The 22,714-nt window shown below is 32.1% G+C and overlaps 1 long non-coding RNA gene across 1 annotated transcript; it reads right to left on the minus strand.

Annotated features, from left to right (window-relative positions):
• Positions 1-1,439: 1,439 nt before the first annotated feature.
• Positions 1,440-19,451, minus strand: LOC145279976 (uncharacterized). The gene is made up of 2 exons (XR_013868513.1): positions 18,731-19,451; positions 1,440-3,198 (listed from the first exon to the last, which is right to left on the minus strand). It is a non-coding gene; the product is annotated as an uncharacterized LOC145279976 (long non-coding RNA).
• Between the last annotated feature and the right edge of the window lie 3,263 nt (positions 19,452-22,714).

Consider the following 22,714-nt stretch of genomic DNA (forward strand, 5'->3'; position numbering starts at 1 on the left):
TAGGAACACAAGAATTTCAACTCTGCGAGAAGTTGCAAAGTGGATTCGCCCTGTGTTAGTCACATGGGTGTTCCAATCGTGGTTAGTCCCATGAGATGTTTATACACTCCAAATACAAAAAATGTTTATAGTGTTATTATTTTGTAAAATATAGTTATCTTGCCGATACAAGATATATCTACAGTTCCTCTTGAACAGTTTGAATCACTTGTAGTTTGTTGAAGTTAATATAACATTATCCAATAAAATAAATTATAAAACTAAGAAAAAAATTTAAAAAATCTTGTATTTATTTAAAAATACCCACAGGATACACCAGTTTGTATTATTTTTTAATATCTATAATGAACACAAAATGTTTCCATAAATTGAAAGAACAAGAAAAATGAAGAACATTACATAAACATTACCTTCCAATCTGATTGAGATACAACTGTGCCATACCATGTGTGCTGGGAGGAAGGAAAAAAAATAAGTTGCCAACTACTATTTATGAAAACTTAAGCAAAATTTAGAGGATATTACAAAGGTTGCTGCAAAGAAGGTTGGTTCCCTCTATTGAGCTAGAAGACCACTCACACCTAAGAGTATCCTGTACCTCTACAAGGCCACCGTTTGCTCATGAAGGGAGTATTGTTGCCACATCTGGGCTAGTGCATCAACCATTAGTCTCTTCCTCTTGGATAGGGTTCAAAAGAGAGTTTTCAATCTAATTGGTCCCATATTGTTAACTAAGCTCCAGCCCCTGTCCCATTGCTGCGATGTTGCATCTTTGTGCCTGTTTTATAAATATTTTAATGGAATGTGTTCTGATGAACTCGTTGCACTCGTATCATATTGACGTACATATCCCTGACAAACTTGCTTAGCAATAAGATCTCGCCCCTTCACTGTTGAGATCCCTAAATGCCAGAAAGCTTTCTATTCTAATAGTTTCTTCCCTCAAACAGCTAGTCTTTGGAATTCCATTCTTGCTACCTGCTTCCCTGCCTGTACTGATATGTAGAAGTTTAAATGTAACATAAACCAACATCTTGTTAATCTTTCCTAGACATGGTCTCAAAAAGTAGCCACTTATGTCCAAGTGGTGATATGCCTTGTTAGTAATGAACAGGAGTAAAAAAAAAAAAAAAAAATTAGGGTGCCAACTACGAATCATGAGAACATAAGCAAAATTGGGGTGACAAAACACTGCATGGGACTTACACAGGGTTAAAAGCGTTTTTGTCTTTTGAAGTTTTTATGATTCTGTTGCTATAAAAAATATTAATATTGTGTACAACATTAGCTTAACATCGGTCAGAGGAGACTATACAAACTGGAGAATAAATGAAATGAGATTCACCCAGTCAGCAAAATTCAATATCATCTATATATTATACTAAACTAGCAGGGAGACCTGACGTTGCCCGGGATTGAATAAGTATCAACGAATATTCAACTCTTTTAATAGTTTTATTGTCATCAAAATCAGTGAAATTGCCCATTTTTCAATTAAATCGATTGATTGCCTGCTCTAGTGAAGAAACATGTTTTACTAAACTTAATTTTGTCGCAAAAGATAAGCAACACACTTTGCAAGAATATTGCTTCATCCAAGTATGTCCGCAACTCATTATATTATTTTTGTTATGCATTACGTTTATTTCTTTTTCCCTTTTCCTGTAGTATTCTCTATGTCCAAACTTGCCACAGCACAATTTTATGATAAAAGCTTCCAGGTACTTTACAAAAATGTGTGTTAGATCAAGCGTCTGAGAGGATATGTATTAATCAAACTTGATTTCAATTTCTGAAAAAACAGCAAGACTTTTACATTTGACAAAATTATGAATTTTCTTCTTTTTTTATTTTCTTTCTTTGAAGATTGTAATGCTGGGTATGGGGCAGCCAAACCAGCTGCCAATATTGCCGTGCTTTTTATTGAAACCAACCGAGAGCTCTTTTTAGTATCATCGTTGTTCCCTTAAGTGCAATTGTCTGAATCTCTCTTGAACTTGGTTTACCAGGAATATTAGTTAAGTAAGGACTTCAGGTTCTTCTTCATAACCCTTGTAGCACCTATAATAACTGGTCTGATTGATATCTCCCTAAGATTCCAGTTTCTTTTCATATCATACATGAGACCTTGATATTTGGTCTGTTTCTCCCTTTCAGCTCTGTTCAGACCTCCATCATTAGGGACACTCTGGATGCATTTGCATGTTTGACTAAATTTGATTTCTCAGAAAAAAGCATATGCACATATTTTACAAGAAAACGGTCTTTCTCACGTATGTATTCTCATATGTTTGACTAATCTTGTTTTCTGAGAACAAGAATATCCACATACTCCGCAAGAATATGGCTTTTCTCCTGTATGTGTTCGCATATGTGAAACTAAAGTTGCTTTTGCAGAACTAGAATATTTACATACTTCACAGGAATAGGGTTTTTCTCCTGTATGTGTTCGCCTGTGAACTATTAAATTTGATTTGTCAGAACAAGAATATTCACATAATTCACAAGAATATGGTTTCTCTCCCGTATGTGTTTGCATATGTCTGACCAAGTGGCATTTCTGTGAAGCGGAATATCCACAGACTTGACACAAATGTGGTCTTTCTCCAGTGTGCATTCTCATATGAATCATAAGTCTGAATTTTTTGGAACATGTGTAACCACAGGTTTTACATTTGTACGGATTTTCTTTGGTGTACTTTTCCATGTGTTCTGCTCAAGTTTATTTTAAAAAAAATAAAAAAATTAAAAAAATACCGCACCCTTAAATGAGAGTACAGCTTTTCCAATCACTTTAACATTTTTTGGAGGTTCTTGAAAATGTAAATCATATTTGTCATGAGATCATTTCTTTCCACTATGAATGTCTTTATGAAAGCTTGAAGTATACTAATTTATTTGACTATTAACAATTTGAGAACAGATTTTTGCATATCATATAAACTATAAACAATTAACAATTTCGCTTGTCTTTTGAGAGAGTATTTTTTCACTTTTTCAATTTTCTTATATTAGTGTTTTTGGTTGGCAAGAGTTTCTTTTTTTTCACTTTTTCCAGTAAGAAACTAGTAAATCACCAGGAAAATGATAATCCATCCAAAGTGGTTCGCAAGAGTTTTTCTTTGTTTTTTTTTTTTACTTTTTCCAATAAAAATGATGATCCATCCAAAGTGATAAAACTTTTTAAAACAGAAACATCTGTAAAGAAAACAAATAAAATTTAAATTCTTTTATTTATTCTTAAATACATTCAATTTTTTTAATTCTTATTGCATTGAACTCTCAAGCTCTCAATATATTCCACTACCGAACATCATACTAGAAATATTAGAAAATCACCCAAACTCTTTCTGTTACGTTGTTGCTCTATAATAAAGGGTTGAGTGTTTGATTATATATTTATGTTGTATCATAAAGGGAATCGTGTGTGAGTGACATGTATTTTCAGAACCTACCTCTGCTTCTTCGATGTTGGACCATCTGGAATTTCTCGTCCTGGAGGGAGACTTGATACTTGTTTTTGGATGAAGATTCAATCACTCCAAAACAAGGAATTAGTTCTATAGTTTATTTAACTTTTCCCCAGATGTCCTGCAGAAGGTGGAAAGTGAAATCAGCCTGTGTGGGTTCTTCTTCTACACACGTCAGCGTTCGCCTCCCCCCCCCCCAGTGAAGAGGAGGAGACAACGGGAAGCTGTCCGTTCTCTTCTAAGTCCAAATCAAATCTCAACGATTCAGCTAACCTGATCACATGACTCGCACACAATCCAATCAGCTGATCTTTTACTTCCAGTCAATGTGTCTACATTATAACTCACCTCTTCCCTCTCTCTCTCTCTCTCTCTCTCCCTCTCTCTATTCCTTAACATTTCTACTCAATAATATATATAATGAGGTCATAATCATTAGATCAATATGGCCAAATGGTATATTTAAAAAATAAATGTTAAAATTTCAACAATAATGTAGCTTCCTTCAGTATTGACTGAGTATGGATACCCATTGTAAGGGTGCTTGTGTGGAATTTTTGTGACAAGAGTTGCACAATTTCCAACCACATCTCTCCTAAGTCGACGTTGTTAAAGACCAGTGGAAAATGGAGGTACAAGATGACTGGAAACAATGCCGAAATAATGGGAGAGCACATACATACAAATGATCACCTATCTGGTACTAGCCAGGCTCAATGTTGCTTAACTTCGGTGATCTGATAAGAACCGATGTGTCAATGTAATTATACCATTATATATATATATATATATATATATATATATATATATATATATATATACACTAGCAAGGAGACTGGCGTTAACCAGAATTGAATGATGATCAACGAATGTTTCACACTCCTTATTTTTATTACCATCAAAATTGGTAAAAATTGCCCAATTTTCAATCAAACTGATGGATTGTTAGATTTAGTTTGAGACACATTGTGATGCACTGGGAAGAACCTTCACATGCCTCCTCACAGTGACTTAGTCCAAAATATATTCTAGTCTACATTGCACTATAGAGAACCAACTGTTAAATTTATAGAACGAATTTCAATATATAATGGCTTGAATTAAAGTTTAAAATGCAAGAGTTAAGTATTATGCTTCAATTGTGCTCTAAACTGAAACATTTTGAAGGCACTCCTGTCATATTAAAGAACCTGCTGCTGATTTTATATGCCTAGCCTTACTGCTTGTGTGTAGACAATGGCTTGAACCTAACTTGAAGTTCACTGAACATGATGGGTTTTTAATGAGATGGTCAGTTAATTAAGACCATTATGTACTGGCAAGTACATCAATTGCTCAGTATATCCCATTCATGAACCCTTTTTTTACTTCTGAGTCATGCTCACTTCACATTTCATCTAAAGGTCTTGGAGGTTATTCACGTTTGGTTGAAGAGGCCTTCTCCCTGTAAACAGAGGGAATGTCTCTTAGGTTTGAGTGTGATTAACATCTAGGATCTTTGAAAATATAACGTTTCTTTATTTTAATCACTTCCCTGTTCATTTTTTTTTTTCATCCATGAACAGAATGCAACATAACTTTATTTTAATAATGTACATATTTTTTATTTTTCCTTTTTAAATCTCTTGATACAGCGAGGGTGAAACTGGTCAGGTTTATTTTTCTTTCCTTCTCCCCTTTTTTAAATGTGTTTTATGCATTTTACTTTTAATCATGAATAATAAGTCTTCCCTTCCTGGTTGCAATATTTAAATTTTGTACCCCCCCCCAAAGATTCATGAAAAGTGGTAGCTAGCATAACAGTTATTCATTAATTATTTTATCCTCTCACTTTCCCAAAAGAGACCAGGAACTTTTACAGATTTGTTAGTTTTTCACAACAACACTGTCCATGTTTACTTTTTATTGCAATGCATTTAACATTAGTTCTTTTGTCTATGTGATAGACATAGAGAGGGCCTACCTCAGAAACGGGCGAGAATCTGTCTCGGCAGCTGAAAGACAGAAAAAGAAAAAAAAAGAGACCCAAGATGGCGGCTGTTGTCTTTTAAAGCCTCCTGTCATGCATAGATCTCGAGCAGTCTTGTGTGATATATGTAAATTGGGTGTGCCCGAAACATTATAAAAGGCGAGTCGCTGGGAAGAGTGGGAGAAGCGTTTAAGACATGTGAATAGAGAACGTCGACACTTATCTCATGTTGTAAACAATAAACTCTACTCGACTCAACTTGTGACTAGCAAACCTCTGCGAAACGTCTTGTGTGCTATCAAAAAGTTTTGTTGCTTTGCGTTAGACAAAGACTTCTGATACAGTCTACAATACTTAAAATGATGACATCTTCCTTAACAGGTTACAGGCTATTTCAGTGGCCATTTACAATATCAGATTAAGGGAATATCAGAATAATGGAATTTTGAATACCTATAAACACTAAACATGCAATAAACAGAATGGCATCATCCAACAAAACATCAAACAATCAGATTATTTGAACCTACCAAGATTGTCTATTCACATTCGATGTTATTGGTGAATTTTTGTTTTTCTAACATAACAGAGCCATTAGAATTCAAACAGGAAAAAATTCAAAAACATTTCATCAAATCAACTGGTATCCATCACTCAGATGTGATTTATCAAGGGCTTTCATCATAAAGCACAAATAACAACTTCCATAACTGTAAACAAATACAGATGGACTTTATTTTAACTCATTTTTCTTTTAAAAAGTATTTATTTTGGAAATCTTACTGTTTACCACTAAACAAACTACCATATACATTATTGGGAATCTTTTTTATTTACTCCACACACGAACCATTAATAAACTATGCACTAAAAACAACACACGTTTGCCAGTCAACAAAAAGTAGCATTACAGCAATGTTTAATGCTTTCCAGCCTGCTACTGCTGTTTCTTCATTGTCTGTGTGGGGAAAATGGCTTACCATACAAACGTCCTCATGTCTGTCTGTCTGTCTGTCCTGTAAGTCGCGCGCATCGAGAAAGAAAGAAAGAGTCCATCATGGCGGCCGTGATGTTTTGTAGTGGACGAAGTCTCATGATTGTGTGCCTTATAAAAACAGGTCACTTGTCGTGGTAAAGCATCGAGAAATCATTTGATGTTTGAGAAGTGGCAAAATCAGTTGGGAGAATTTGTGTGAGCAGTGATTTTTGCCTTTTAATCAATCACAGTCTACAAATTAGAGACCGTGATGAAATAATAATAGTATTATTTAGAAACCTATTTTTAACATGGGAAGCACCTAACAATTTAATACACAATAAATAGTGTATACAATTGATTTTAACCTAATAGACTAACAATATCTAACATGTGTTTAAAAAAAAAACACACATTTGCTAGTCAACAAACAAGCAGCATGACTACAGCAACTTTTAATGATTTTCAGCCTGCCGCTTCTTCATCATATGCAGATTACAAACCGTGATCAAATAACACTATTAGTAAGAAATCCATTTGTAACATGGGAGGCACCTAACAATTTAATCAACAATACTGTATACAGTTGTATTTAACTTGGACAGTGCCCACAAGTAAACACCAATACCCGCAAGTAACTGCCTCAATACAGCAATGCCTGTCACTGCTATCAAGTGACACTAACCACTTTAAAAAAGCACTAACTTCCACTTATTCCAATAACAGTCAGCAGCGCCACTGGATGACAGTACCTGCTATAGGATGACAGTGTGCTCCACTGGGTGACAGTGCCGAATAATAGAAGACAGTGGCGATTTCATTTCAGAGCAGTCCAATGGATGCCGAAAATGGTCATAACCGACTATGCTCAATAATTGCAGAGGAAACAAGTGCCCACCAAATGCCTCAAAACGTCACTGAATGATAGTGGTTACGAGTGCTCGCCACTAGCATTCAGTGACAGCCATTAAAAAGACATCTTCATTTTGGAGTAGTTGCAAGTAACTGCCTTAAACTAACAGTAATCGCCAGTAACCAACAGTGCTGACAATTGAAGACAGGCGATTTAATTTTGTAACAGTCCAATGGCCGCCAACAATGGTCATGATCAATGCTGACCAACAATTACTGCTACTTACAAAGGCACACAGTTCCCACCAGTAAACACAAGCAACCGCCTCAAAACATCACTAAATGCTAGCTTGTTTTTTTATCACATTTTCACTCAAAATAAGGCGGCACATTGCCACTTTGATGTAAGGGGCTACTATCAAGGACCTAAGTTGCAGGGGTCCAGTGCTTGACACTGGCATCCAGTACCAACTAATTTCATTTTGGAGCAGTCCAATTTAGGCCAATACTGATTGTGATTGCTAGCGAATGACAGTATATGCCAGGAATAGATGGTGACAGTTGTAAAGTTAGTCAGTGTCCACTGGTAAACATCAGTATCTGCAAGTAATTGTTTTAAGCCAATGCTAATCACCAGTAACGACAATAACAGCCAGTGGCTTCCACTAGCTGCCACTGCAAAACGATGCTCAACAGTGGAAGCGAGATGATTTCATTTTGGCTATGGCCGTCAGTGTGTGCAATTTTCGAGAGCTGACATTGACCACCATCAGCAACCACTGTCATGTCTCTGTGTAAAGATTTTTTTAACTGTTTATCTATAGTCAGTAATTTACACAATAATGCACTAGATAATCATACTTTAATTTGTTAGAGGGGGCTGGAGGTGGAATTTCCTTTACCGAATCTATTCTGGCTTTGAGTCACAAGGCTCTACATTGTGAGTGAAACAGTCGCATTTGCAAGTGATTTTTCAAAGTGGCGACTAGAAATAATGAAGCGTTTATCTTTTGGCAATTGTATTTTTTTCACTGATAATCTTCAAAAGCTCACTACTCAGTGAAAAATATCTTTTGAACTTTTTTTTAATAAAAACAAAGGAAGTTAAATTGTTTAAACAATAAAAGTTTAATAGAACAATATACTCTTTTTTTTTAATGAAGGTTTTTAAAAAAAAAAACATCTGAAGAAATTAGAATGTTTATTACTTCAAGCATCATCATAAAATTTGATGTATATTTAGAATTACACTTATTAAAAAAACATAGAAAAATATTTATGTACATACATACTCGTCACAGAATGAAAATGTCTAAAATACTAAAAATCATATAGATTTGGCTAGTAACTTTTCTATTTTGCTAGTAAACGAAAATATTTAGTAGTCAAAGGTCAACTAAAGATAAATTTGTCCATAGAGCCTTTAGTTATATTTCCACCAGGTAATGCCGGTACACAAGTCTTGCTAGTTTAAAATAAATGTTAACCTTAAAAGACGTTAAAAAAAGAAATAAAAGCTATGACTACTTTTTTTTTTTTAATATAACAATGTTTATAGAATGCAACAACTATTAAAATGTATTTTGTTTTATGTATCCTAATGTTACATTTTGCATTTTCCAAGTGTCGTCACGTTTTGGTGGCCATGGTATCTAGCGACAGACCAAATGGAGGTGGGTTGTAAGGTTTTTTTGATAAAGTCACTGTTGAAAAATCTATCAAAATTCAGGTAATTATCTAATTGATATGAAATTTCCACCGATTATTAAGTAAAGAGTGGACTTTATAAAGGTGTAAATTTCTTTTTCATAATCGAGATTTATATATATATATATATATATATATATATATATATTTAGTCTACATACCCCCCCCCCACTTCTTCATTTGTTGTCACTCTTGCACTGAAAATAAAACGCCGGAACTGGACATATTCTTCATGTATGGGGGAGATGAAAATTGTAAAAGAAAAGAAAAAAAAAAAACAGTAAAAAACAATAGCTGTGCTTCAAATTCTGAGATTGAAAATCCAAATTTTGAATGCATGTAATTTTTCATCTTTTGTTTTGAAGTGTAAAATTTGTTGAATATATCATTAATAATTATTATCTTTCAGATTAGCATAAAAAATATTTTTATTATTTTTACGAAAAACACTCATTTTAAATCTTTAAAAGTAAATCAAAAAGTTCTTTTTAGAAAGCACAATTTTTTCCAATATGCCATTAAATAGAGAATGTTTGGCAGAATTGATACCAAAAAGAAAAATATATGCCACTGAGGAAGTTTAAAAATTATAATAATTGTTTCTGCAATTTGTCATTTATATGACATATTGGAATGTATGGTGGCCGATAAAGAATACAAAAAAAAAAATATAACTCTACATACATGACATAATATTGGAGGTATTTTACTATAAAAGGCATTTGGAATTAAAATTTAATTTATTTATTCAAAAAAAAAATGGCATTTACTGTTTGGTTACATTAAAATTTTAAAATTCATGGAAATGCTTAAATAAATGTTTAGACAAGTCTATGCTTCCATACTTTGAAATATCTTGCAATCATCCATGGTGCTGTCGTCCATGTGTTTAAAGGAAACTTTCTACTCACAATAAAAAAATGGAATTATTTGAAATTTAAGTACATTTTGCATATTCTTGTAGCAAATCACCTTAAATCCTATTTAGACTTAAAAACATTTACTTTAATTGATTCAAAACCTTTTTAAAAATATTTAAATCTTATTTTCAGCAAAAATAACAAAAATGGGATCAAATGTGTTTTTCTTGGAAAAATTTAAAATTCTATTAAAAATTAGAGAAAAAAACTATTGCTTTTAATATAAAATACATAGTTTTATTCTTCCAGAGAAAACAAAAGTTGTTCAGAAATAATGAAATTTAATAGATTTTAACTAGTTTAAAAAGACAAAACACAAAAAATGCAAAATCAAACGCATTCAAAATTCGGATTTTCAGTCTCACAATTTGAACAGCAGTTTTTTTTTTGTTTTTATTTTTTTATGTACAATTTTCATCTTCCACCCCACCCACCCCATACAGAGTGTATATGTTCAGTTCTGGGTTTTTAATTTTAAGTATAGGAGTGATCACAAATGAAAAGGTGAAGGGAAGGGTTACGTAGGCAATATGAAAAAGAAATTACACCTTCAATTCTTCACTTAACAATCAGTGAAAATTTTATATTGATTAGATAATTGCCTGCTCCAATTTTTTTGTTGCTAGTTAGCCAAAATTGCTGTCTATTTAGGCTATATTGGATTACTTTACCTAATGTTTACATATTAAAATGTGTATTTCTCAATAGATTTGAGCTCGAAAAGATTCTTCATAAAAAAAATAAATAATACCTACACAAAATTCTTGCAAAAACTCACTCCGTGATTTAGGGACCTTGCCTAAAAGTCAGCCAGAATTGAAATATGCGACGAAAGATAACATTTACATCTTACAAAGTAATCTGAGGTGTTTATGCATGGTGCTCGGTAAAAATGGCACTGGTAAAAATGGTAAAGTGAATAAATAGGTAAAAATGTCACTCTGCCAATGGATAATTAAGATCGTTTGAAAAGTTCCCATCCTCCTAGTTTAAAATAGGGCCAAGGATCCCCCCCAACAAAAAACAAAGTAGTAAATAAATATTTTATATAGGTATTTACATTGTCAGGGTGGGGGCTAGGCTTTTTATTTAAAAAAAAAATAGGGGCTAATCATGGTCAGCATTAGAAATTGGCTATCGTTGCTAAGTTCCAATTTTCCACAAGAATTGCCAGTATTTTTTTATATAATTATTTGATTAAAATTATTTTTGACTCACTTCTACAGAATTTAAACTAAACTGTTTTAGAAAAGTTGGTTTGGTTAGGTTCAAATTCCGTAGAAGCACTGAAGATAATTATAAAGTTTTCTTTAATATTTTTTTCATAATAGTTTTGCATAATAATAAAAAAAAAGCCTAAATAAAATCTATCGCTGGTATATTTACCTAAATTCAATATATTTTTAAGTTTTGAAAATAGAAACATAATTCAATTATTTAATCACTGTGGTCACTGTTTTTAATTTTCTTGCATCAAAACGATTTTTACTTTAAAAAAACATTACAGAAATTTGGTAAAATTGATTTACGAAGTTACATATATAAATAATTAAATAAAACCTTTTTTATACTATGAATGTTTTACAATTGACTTTAAAACGTTTATTCAGTTAAAAAAAAACAACTAGTGACGAGCGTTACATGAGGATAAGAAATGTGGCCAATATGATAGTAATATCTTTGTAGTCTAGATAATGACTTAAAAATAAAAAATAAAACAAATTACTGGTAGAAATTTAAGGATGACTTTCTAAATAACCTATAGCTTACTGACTGTGCTGAAATAATAATGTCATTATTTAGAAAGCCATCCTTAACATGAATAGGAAGTTTCTTTGTAAACTATTCTGTACTTTCACCTAACAATTTAATAAATACATAAACTTAGAAAATTGAAACCTCTCACCGGAAGTTATATTACTGATGAAGTTTAATATCAGGAAAAGAATAGGATCAAACACTGTTTACTGCTAATTTTGAATTGGGTACTCCTCTGGTTTGTCAATATTTATGAAATAATCAGTGCTTTTGTTTAGTTTTTGTTTTGTTTTTCCCCAATTCACAATAATAACTTTTTTATGTTGTGAAAAAAAAATTTACTAGCAGAGAGAAATAGTTTTTCCTGGGATTGAATAATGACTAGCGAATGTTTCAAACCACCATATTTTTATGATGGACACCCATTGCGGTGCACCAGGAGGAAGCTTTACATGCCTCCTGTAGTCTACATTGTAGAGAACCTATTGCTGATTTTATATTACTTGTATATAATGACTTGAATTAAAGTTTAAAATACAAAAGTCAAGTACTATGGTTCAATTGCATTCTAAACAGAAACATTTATTTCAAACGCACTGGTCATATCAACAAACCTACTGTTGATTTTATATGCCTGGCCAGTCCACTTGTGCTGTTACGCCTTTACTAGGATTAGAAATAATGATGAATAGTCAAACGAATAGAGAAAGCAAGTGGATATACAAGCAATTAAGTTTATATTCCTTATCTTTACCTCCTTAAAGACTTCACACTGGCTTGCTAAAAGAATCAGTCAAACTACCAGAAAGCATTTTCAGTTTTAGTTGATCTATGGTTAGCCCTTATTAAAAAAAAATCCAGCCTCCACTCCTACCAGTGTATTGGGGAGGGGGGTCTTAAACCTATTTTAAACTAGGAGGATAGGAGCTTTGTCGCACTTTTCAAACGGTCTTACTTTTCCATTGTCAAAGTGCTGTTTTTACCTACTTATTCACTTTTGCCATTTTTACCAATGCCATTTTTACTGGTGCCATCCTTACCTAAATTCGTTTATGCACTTATTGTACCACGCGGTATTTGTAATAGTATTTTCAAGTTAAATTCAAGTTTTACTATATCTTTTATGTTTTTTTTTTACAGTCCACAGAGATTTGAAAAAGTCGTCAAAAAATCAAATGTTACCAAAGCCAAGATAAGTTACTCTAACTACCTACAGGATAGGTTGTTAGTGTTTTTACTTAAAATGTTTATTCTGCTCGAAAAACAAATAATCTCAACCAATACACAAGCAGAAAAAAAAAAATTGCCGTATAACAAATACATTGTGACCATTTTTCCTTGTGTGTGTGTACCGGTTGATATTACTTGTTTATTGAGCCGAATAAACATTTTACATTAAATAAAAACACTAAAAAAAAATACTATCCAGCTAGGTAGAAGAGAAATTTATCTTGCCTTTTTTGTAACATTTATTTGTTATATATTTGATTGATTTTTGGTTGACCTGAATGAGCGTCACCCTTCTCCTCTAATTATTTTTCTGTTGGTTTTTGTTTTTGTTTTTTTTACAAATTTTTTAGTGGATTATCATTGATTGGACACTAATAAGCCAGATTATCTAAAAAAAAAAAAAAAAAAAAGTCATTTCAACATTTGAAAGGGGTATTCATTTTTTAGTTACAACATTATAGTAAATCAATCTCCCTTTTTGTAAACATAAAAAGGAATTATTGCCCTTTGTTTTTTCTTTTGGTACTTTTAAATCAATCACCCATTTTTTTTTTTCTAAACAGGGAAGTTAATTATTACCCAAACATGGAAGTAGATTATTACCCTTTGTTTTTTTATTGCCTTTTTTCTTTTCTTTTCCCCTTTCTCTCTTGCTCTTTTTCATTGGAAACACGCGAGAATAAAGAAATAGTATGGCTACTTGCAGAAACCCAAGATGGTAATTATTGAAGAAACTTAATGAAACACTGATACAATATGCCAGGAGAAACAATAACACAAAGCAAGGTTTGCTCATGTGGCTATGACATGACCCTGCCAGAACACTGAAACATGTTATTTCGGAATGTGTTGCTACTGGCTTAATGATTCATACAGACCAATGGAGGAGCTATTCCAGTAAAACTTGCAGAGAATTCTGGTTTACGTTTGTTTTAAAAATGGAATGGAAATTTAAATTTTATTCTGTTTTTATCCTTTTTTTTTTTAATTCTGCATGTGACCCCCAAAATTTGAAAGTAATTGATAAAATAATAAAAATTAAGTTAAAGAAAATAGACAGCATGACCATCGATATGTGCACAAAATGCAAATATAAGAATTTTATATAATAGTAAAATTTTGGGAACAAGAAGATCTAAGTAGGAGGTTTCTTATTTAACATAATGGTCATGTCCCAAGTGCCAAATTCCAAAAGCCATTCTTAACATGGAGAGGTTGGGGGTGTCTATTCCAAAAGCCATTCTTAACATGGGGAGGTTGAGGGTGTTTTTTCATTGTAAGCATATCTTTAAAAGTCGACATTTCCAATGTGAACAGCGAGTTGAACTTATGTAAAAAAAAAAAAAATACCAAATTGATTTTTTTGTTGTTTAAAAATTAAATTATTTCGCTTTTGTTAATAAAATTATGTTTATTTCTTACAAAAAGTATGATTGTTTCGGTGTTATTCTTTCGATTTAGGGACGCATGTGCAATTTAAAAAAAAAAAGATCAAAACAGAATGAAATTTAAATTTCCGTTCCATTTTTAAAACAACCACAAAACAGAATGTTCTCCACAAGTTTTACCACTATTCCAATTTGGGAAATCGCTGCTACATGCACGGGACCATGAACCATTCTGAAAATTTTGTTGTCCCTATCATCAGTGTTTGTACCAACAGCATTGAGAGATACTGGTCTTGTATTAAATGGAGATAAAAGTACGTTTTGGAATCAGCGGGAGATATGAAATGCTCACATGTACAATATGAAAAGGGGAAAGTGGGCTTGAAAATTGCGAATTATTTCTACAGCATATTAGCAAAATTTATAGCAATTAAACAACCCCCTCAAAACAAAAATCCGGCACTTCTGCATGACAGTGGCATGAGTCAACTGAGACGAGTTATTGACCCTTGTTCTTTGAATGAGAAACGCCCTCTATCGACCCTTCTGTGAACCTCAAATATAAACAAGTGTCTCCGAGAACACAAAAATATATAACAAAATAAATAACACAAAAATATAGGAAAAGCAAAACATTTATTGTATAAAACATATAATTTTAATGTTTTAATATTATTTCTTCTAAATGAGTGATTTATAAGTGAAAATAAAATTAATGTAAAAAACATGAAACATTTAACACTTTAAAGCCAAATAACAATGCGATTTTTTTTAAACTTTATAAAATAAACGGATGCTTATTTTATAAAGAGAGAGATATATTTCGGAGATTAAAAAAAAAAAAAAAAAAAAAAAAAAACCCACAGCTAATATCAAGTGGACTGAACTTAAAATTCTTCCATTCAACATCATGACGAAGAATAAGAAAAGAAAAAAAAAAAAAATATATAACTCTTTTCCTGATCTACATTAATGATCTTCCAAATCATATCCTTACATCATTTGTAGACATTTATGCTGACGACACTACCATTTATGGTACCACATCTAAGACAGTAAACGAGCAAGTACTCTCCAATTCTCTCTCCTCTGATCTTGAGCATGTAGTACAATGGGGAAAGGAGTGGCTGGTTACTTTTAATGCATCTAAAACCAAGCTTCTCTCTTTACATCATCAACATTTTAATCCACATTTGTCATCAATTGAAATGAATGGCTCTCGTCTTCAGGAGGCCTCAAGTTTTGACAAGCTTCTGGGCTTGACCATTACTCCTGATCTTAAATGGAACACGTATATCAAATCTGTTGCCAAGGCCGCTGGAAAAATGGTGGGATCTTTCTATCGATCCAGTAGATATCTCACTGCTGATGCTATTCTCTATCTATATAAGAGCCAGGTACGTCCAAGGATGGAATACTGTTGCCACATCTGGGCAGGAGCTGCTAGAAAGGACTTGTCCTGCCTTGATAGAGTTCAAAATAGACTTCGTAGCCTCGTAGGAGATGTCCTTTTCTCCTCCTTACAACCTCTATCTCACAGAAGAGATGTTGCGAGTTTGTCTCTGATGTATCGTTATTTTCATGGAAAGTGTTCAACTGAGCTTCAATCTATGGTCCCCCCTCGCCAAACTTTCACAAGAAACACTCGTCTAGCTGTAAACACTATCAATAATTTCCCCCCACTCTTTATCTGTGCCTAAACCTAAACATAGATTCCATGAACAAAGCTTCTTTCTTAGAACTGCACGCCTGTGGAATTGTCTTCCGTTTTCCTGCTTTCCGGCTGACTACAATATGGTTGTGTTCAAGTCTAAGGTAAATAAGTTCTTGATGAGCCGTTCCATATAAGTTATTAAATTTACCAAATTTTCATTACTAATGATTACTATATTGACCAACTTCTACTGTACACTCTTTAATCCTTATCCTTGAGTGGCCTCTGGGCCTTGATAATGTGGTGATGCCTTTGTAAAAAAAAAAAAAAAAAAAATATATATATATATATATATATATATATATATATATATACAGATTGAAAAAGGGAGTGTATATCTCCGGAATATATCTCTCTCTTTAAAAATAAACATCCGTTTATTTTATAAAGGTTAAAAAAAATCGTGTTGTTATATGGCTTTAAAGTGCTAAATGTAACACGTCTCTTATTTGATTTTCAAATTTCACTCAACGCCTTTAATGGATAACCTACCCAGACGATCTAAATATAATTTTCGCAAAATGTAGCAAAATATAATTTTAAAATCATGAAACATTTATAGAGGCTTAAGAATATTTTTTTTTTTTTACACAAAGATTGTTTGTTTGTTGTTGTTTTTTTTTTTTTTTCACAGTATGCATATAGACATATTAAAATATAATTTTTGGTTTGTCAATAGAACAAAAATAATTTTAATATAGAAGTTTTTATTTATTTATTTATAAAAATTTATAGTAACTTTTAATAATATTTTTTTCAATGAGTGATAAGATTTATCGACAGCCACCCATGTGCCCTCTATCGACCATTTTTGAAACTAAAATACACACATTCGCCCCATAGCACTGTCATGCAGAAGTGCCAAAACTAAAAAAAAATAAATAAATCACATTTCATCGAAAAGAAACCAAAAAAGTAAACTTCTGCATGTCAGTGACATATTAGCAACAGAGACGAGTTATCGACCCCTGTTCTTCGAAACAGAACTGACGTCTAGCGGCCATTATATGAACCTCAAATATAAACAAGTGTTTATAATAACGCAAAAATATATAATGACAAAATAAATAACATGAAAATCGAAATGTATCAAAACATAATTTTCAAGTAATATATATTTTTTTTTCAATGAGTGATTCATAATTCAAAATAAAATAAATATGACCACATGAAACATTTATAGATTGTTTTAGAATTATTTGTTTTGTTTTTTACTATAAGATTGTATAAAAATGTAGCAAAATATAATCAAAAAACATGAAACATTTATAGGGGGTTTAAGAATAATTTGTTAGTTTTTTGTTGTTGTTTTTTGTACAGAAAGATTGTATAAGAATGTAGCAAAATATAATTTTACTTTGCATGCACTTTTAGAAAAGGTGGAGTTATCGACCCCTGTTCTTTAGCTGACAAGTGACATCTGTCGGCGGTTCTTGACACTAAAATACACGCATTCGCCTCATGTCACTGACTCCACTGACATGCAGAAGTGCCCAAAAAGTTTCATAACAATCAAAAACGCATCTTTCATGAAAAAAAAAAAGCAATTTTTTTTAAACCCACAAATTCATTTTTCATCAACAAAAAAAAAAAATAAACAAGTTAAAAAAAAAAAACTCGAATAAACGCAAAAATAAAAAATTTATTTTCTTGTTTTTTTTTTGTTTTTTTGTTTTTTTTTCATTGGGAAACAAAATAAATATTTCTGAATTACAAATGTGCATTTTTTTTTCTATTCTTTATGGTTTTGAGTTTCTTGATTATAAAATGAGGGATTGATTTACAAGAACGTTTTAATTAAAAAGTGGGCATCCTTTACAAATTTTGAAATAATGACTTTTTTTTTTTCATAATCTAGTTAATTAATATCCAATCAATAATAATCGACTGAAAAAATTTGAACAAAAATTTACAGGTGGGGGGGGGTTACTATACACAGATTCGAAAAAGTTGTCACAAAACAAATATAGAACAAATAAATGTTATCAAAGGCAAGATAAGTTACTTTTCTGCCCAACTGGATATGTTTTAGTGTTTATATTTAATGTAACATGTTTATTCAGCTCGAAAAACATACAGTGTTTACTGATGTATTGGAAAATTTAAAATGGCAGTCGACTCTCTCTTTGAGGCGGTAAGTTTGGGAAAATGAGTTATAAATAAAAAAACAGACAAAATACTGTTAGAAACTCGCTCAATATATGTTACCGCGACATAGGCTGACATATATTCGGCGGGTTTTTTAACTATTTTGACTGTTTTTTTTATTATTATTTATAACTCCTTTTCCCGAACTTACCGTCTCCGAGAGAGAGTCGGCCGCCATTTTGAATCTTCCCATACATCGGTAAACAATGTATGTTTTTTCGAGCTGAATAAGCATGTTACATTAAATATAAACACTAAAAACATATCTAGATGGGTAGAAAAGTAACTTATCTTGCCTTTGATAACATTTATTTGTTCTATATTTGTTTTGTGACAACTTTTTCGAATCTATGTGTACAGTAAAACAAACCCTACAGGTTCTGAGGTTCACAGGTTCACCTGATTTTTTTACCACTTTTTCAAATCTCTGTGGTTGTAAAACAAACCCATCTTTTTTTATTAAATTGTTAGGTGAAAGTACAAAATAGTTAAGAATGGGTTTCTAAATAATAACGTTATTATTTCAGCACGGTACAATAAGTGCATAAATACCTAATTCGATGCAATAGAACAAAAAAAAAAGCATAATAAAACTTACCTATATTCATACTCTGATTTGAAGTGTTAATACAACAGAAAGCGTTCCGGTTGTTTAAGTTTAGCCATTTTGTGTTTGTGTTTGTGTGTGTGTGTGTGTGTGTGTGTGTGTGTTTAACTTTTTGGCTCGAAATTTTCTTATTTTCTGATTGGATAATATTTATTTCTTATAAGTAAATAAATAAATAATAAAATTTTAAAAAATAAAAATAAAGGTGCACATAAACAATCGGCAACCCCACTTTTTACCCTTTTTCGTTTTTTTTGTTTTTTTTTTGTTTTGTTTTTTTTCAACTATTTCTGCGGATTATTATCGATTGGACACCAGAGTTGCCAGATTGGCCATTTTATGGCCAAATTTCATTAATCTGGTCATTTTGATAGCAGTTCGGCCTCGAAATTTATATTTTGTCCTTTTTTAAGACTTGCCAATAAATTTGGCCTTTTCTTAATTTTATAATATTTTCAGTATTAGTTCCTATTGTGTTCCTATTTACAATGCCTCCCCACGGGACAGAGTTAGACACCAGGGTCGTTTTTTTAATGTGCCGAAAGGGAACAAAAATTAAAATTTTCTCAGTCGTGAAGGATTTCTCCTCCACTGACAGAGAACAAGAAATTGAAGTGTAGCATCTGAAGAACAGATACTACACTTTGATCTTGACCCGAAATGTTACTACCAACTTTTCAATGGCGGTTTAGAAGAATAAAGATCTCTCAAGTTCGACAACTTTTTCACGGTTTTTTTATGCTAGAGGCAATGTACAATGCTGGCACCGTTTTGACGTCATTGAGCGAAAGAATATGGAGTAGGGGGCTTCTACACTATTGGGACGAAATTTCGGAAATCGTAATACTGAATTTCACATGAAAAAAAATAGTATTCCTCATATTTTTAAGATGATTGGTAAATGTGTAGTTTAGCGGCGTAAATTATTTGACAAACAAAAAGTATAAAAATTATTTATTTTTTTATATAAAACACATTATTAGACCTAAAGGCTGAAATAAAACCAGAAAAAATTTTCATTTTTATTATTTTTTCATTATTTTTTTATTAGACAGAATGTACGACAATCGAAGCCGCTGTATTGCTTTTAAAATTTTGCCTTTCTAAGGTTTGACAGATTGGCCTTTTTAAGGCCAAATTAGGCCCTTTTTTTGCGCTCTTCCATTACAAAAAATATGGCGGCCAAAAACAGTTCACGAAAGAACGTTAAAAGGGCAAATTTTGCCTTAAAAAGGCCAATCTGTCAAACCTTAGAAAGGCCAAATTTTAAAAACAATATGGCGGCTTCGATTGTCGTACATTTAGTCTAAAAAATTATTTTAAAAAAAATAAAAACGAAATTTTGGGGGACTTTATTTCAGCCTTAGGGTTTAATTATGTATTTTATATAAAAATAAATAATTTTTATAATTTTTTTGTCTGTCAAATAATTTACGCCGCTAAACTACATATTTGCCAGATGATTATATTAAAAAATTACGAAAATCGATAAGGTAGAAAATTCAGTGTTGAAGATTTTGTTACGTTCACTCATATCTCTCTCTCTCTCTCTCTCTCTCTCTCTCTCTCTCTCTCTCTCTCTCTCTCTCTCTCTCTCTCTCTCCTCTTAATATTCTCACTAATTTTTTTTTACACAGGCATTATCAAGGCCAAGAGGCCACTCAAGGATAAGGGTTAAAGAGTGTACAGTAGAAATTGGACAATATAGTAATCATTAGTAATGGAAATTCGGTAAATTTGTTAATTTTGGAACGGCTCATCAAGAACTTATTTACATTAGACTTGAACACAACCATATTGTAGTCAGCCAGAAAGCAGGAAAACGGAAGACAATTCCACAGGCGTGCAGTTCTAAGAAAGAAGCTTTGTTCATGGAATCTACGTTTAGGTTTAGGCACAGATAAAGAGTGTGGGGAATTATTGATAGTGTTTTCAGATTCTTCACTCACATACACCTGTATCTGCATTATATAAAATGATATCAGGAAAGAACTATGAATCCGCTTTGCGTAGCTGACTAAATACTTTGTATTTTTATGTGAACACAACTAAACGTAAAATGAGCACCTACAGTTGACCCCCTCTCCCAGACAAAAGTTCTGTTTACACTTTTTGAAGGGGGGTGTTCATTTTACATTAAACTGTGTTCATTGTACGTTGACTCCCAACCCCCAACATAAAGGTGGCCATACTCATTTTTCTTCGCTTTTATTTGTTAAAAAGAAAGCGCCCTAAAATAATTGATGGCCATAAAGTGGATGCTCATTTTACGTTAAATTTTTATAGAAAAGTGATCCCCCATTGTTTAAAACTAAAATTTCTTCATATCTTGGAAATTACTCGTTTGCCATAATTTTAAACATTATTTTCATTTACAGCGCCACTAGCAGTATCAGAATTTGGGGGGAATTTTTGACAACCCTAACACAAAACTGCGAATAACATATACAAAACTCCTAATTTCTCCGTTTAAAAGGGTTGTTTATTTTCTTTATGGAATATACTTCCAAAATGAAATAATAAAATTGTTTAAAAAATAATAGAAATATTATTTTTTTTATTGCCGGCATTTGGTAAACACTTTTTTTTTTTTAAATAATATTTCTATTATTTTTTTAAACAATTTTAATAGTTTATTTTGGAAGTATATTCTCCAAAATTCTGACACCTACAGGGCCACAACATTTACCACAAATAATTATTAATAAGCTTTTGGGATAACAAAAACGGTCACAAACTTAATTAGGTAGCTGCATGGTGCGGTTACAAATTATATTATAAGATTACAAATTATATTATAAGATTACAGATTATATTATAAGATTACAGATTATATTATAAGATTACAAATTATATTATAAGATTACAGATTATATTATAAGATTACAAATTATATTATAAGATTACAGATTATATTATAAGATTACAGATTATATTATAAGAGCTGAAACGACTGCAAATTCTTTAAAAATGTCTGGTGAAGTTATTAGTGACAGCCTGTTAATTTCCATGGGTTTTTTCTTTCTGGGTTATCATCGTGGTAAATGGCTTGAAATCGCTTGGTAATCCATTGAAGACCATGGAAATTAACAGACTGTCACTAATAACTTCACCAGACATTTTTAAAGAATTTGCAGTTGTTTTAGCTCTTATAATATAAAATATAATCTGTAATGGTTTCGGCTTCCATTCGTTTTAGAAATGTCAGTTCAGTATATAAATAAATAATTTTGGGTTTTCCTTTCGATAAGTAATGCTCTCTCAATATGTTCAATGCTTTGCAGCCATCGTTTAGGGCTTCCTCTCATTACACGTGATAGACTTCAATCATCTGAACACTGTATTAATTCCGCAAAGACAGTTGCGTTGTTTTCAATGAAGTCAGGGTCGTTTCTACTTTCAGGTTGTGTTTGAAGTACTTTGTGTGGCTTTTGGATTCATAGATATCCAAAAAATTTCACTTGCCACAATTTGAATTTTGATTCGGATCCATCGAAATAAAGACGCACATTGGGTCTATAACCTCTAGAAGTGTAAGCCATGTTTAGTTTCAGAACAGTTTCCGATGGTTCATTGTTCTACACAAGTTCTGGGAGGTGACTCGTTTGCAGGAGACAGTTCTCAAGTTGGAATCCACAGAGCAAAAGATTCTTCCTGTGTTGACACGAAGAAAACATATGCAAAATTGCTACAGAAAGGTTTAATATTTATGGAGCAATTCTGGTTTCTCATTGGTTGGTAGCAGAACGTGAATTAATTCGATTCGTCAGTTTCTAGCAGCATCGTTTATAAATAGAATCTCTCGACTGTGCGGAATCATACCCCATTACAATAAAAAAAATATCGTAACAAAGGCTATTACACACATGCCTCTTCCTGAAAATAAAAAATGATATCTAACGATTTTTGGGAATGACAAACTATTTATGCAAATTCATATCAGAATACTCAGAGGTAACAACACCATTAAGAAAA

This window comes from Euprymna scolopes, chromosome 7 (assembly GCF_053919585.1).
Source record: "Euprymna scolopes isolate OS-2025 chromosome 7, ASM5391958v1, whole genome shotgun sequence".
NCBI classification, from domain to species: Eukaryota; Metazoa; Mollusca; class Cephalopoda; order Sepiida; family Sepiolidae; genus Euprymna; species Euprymna scolopes.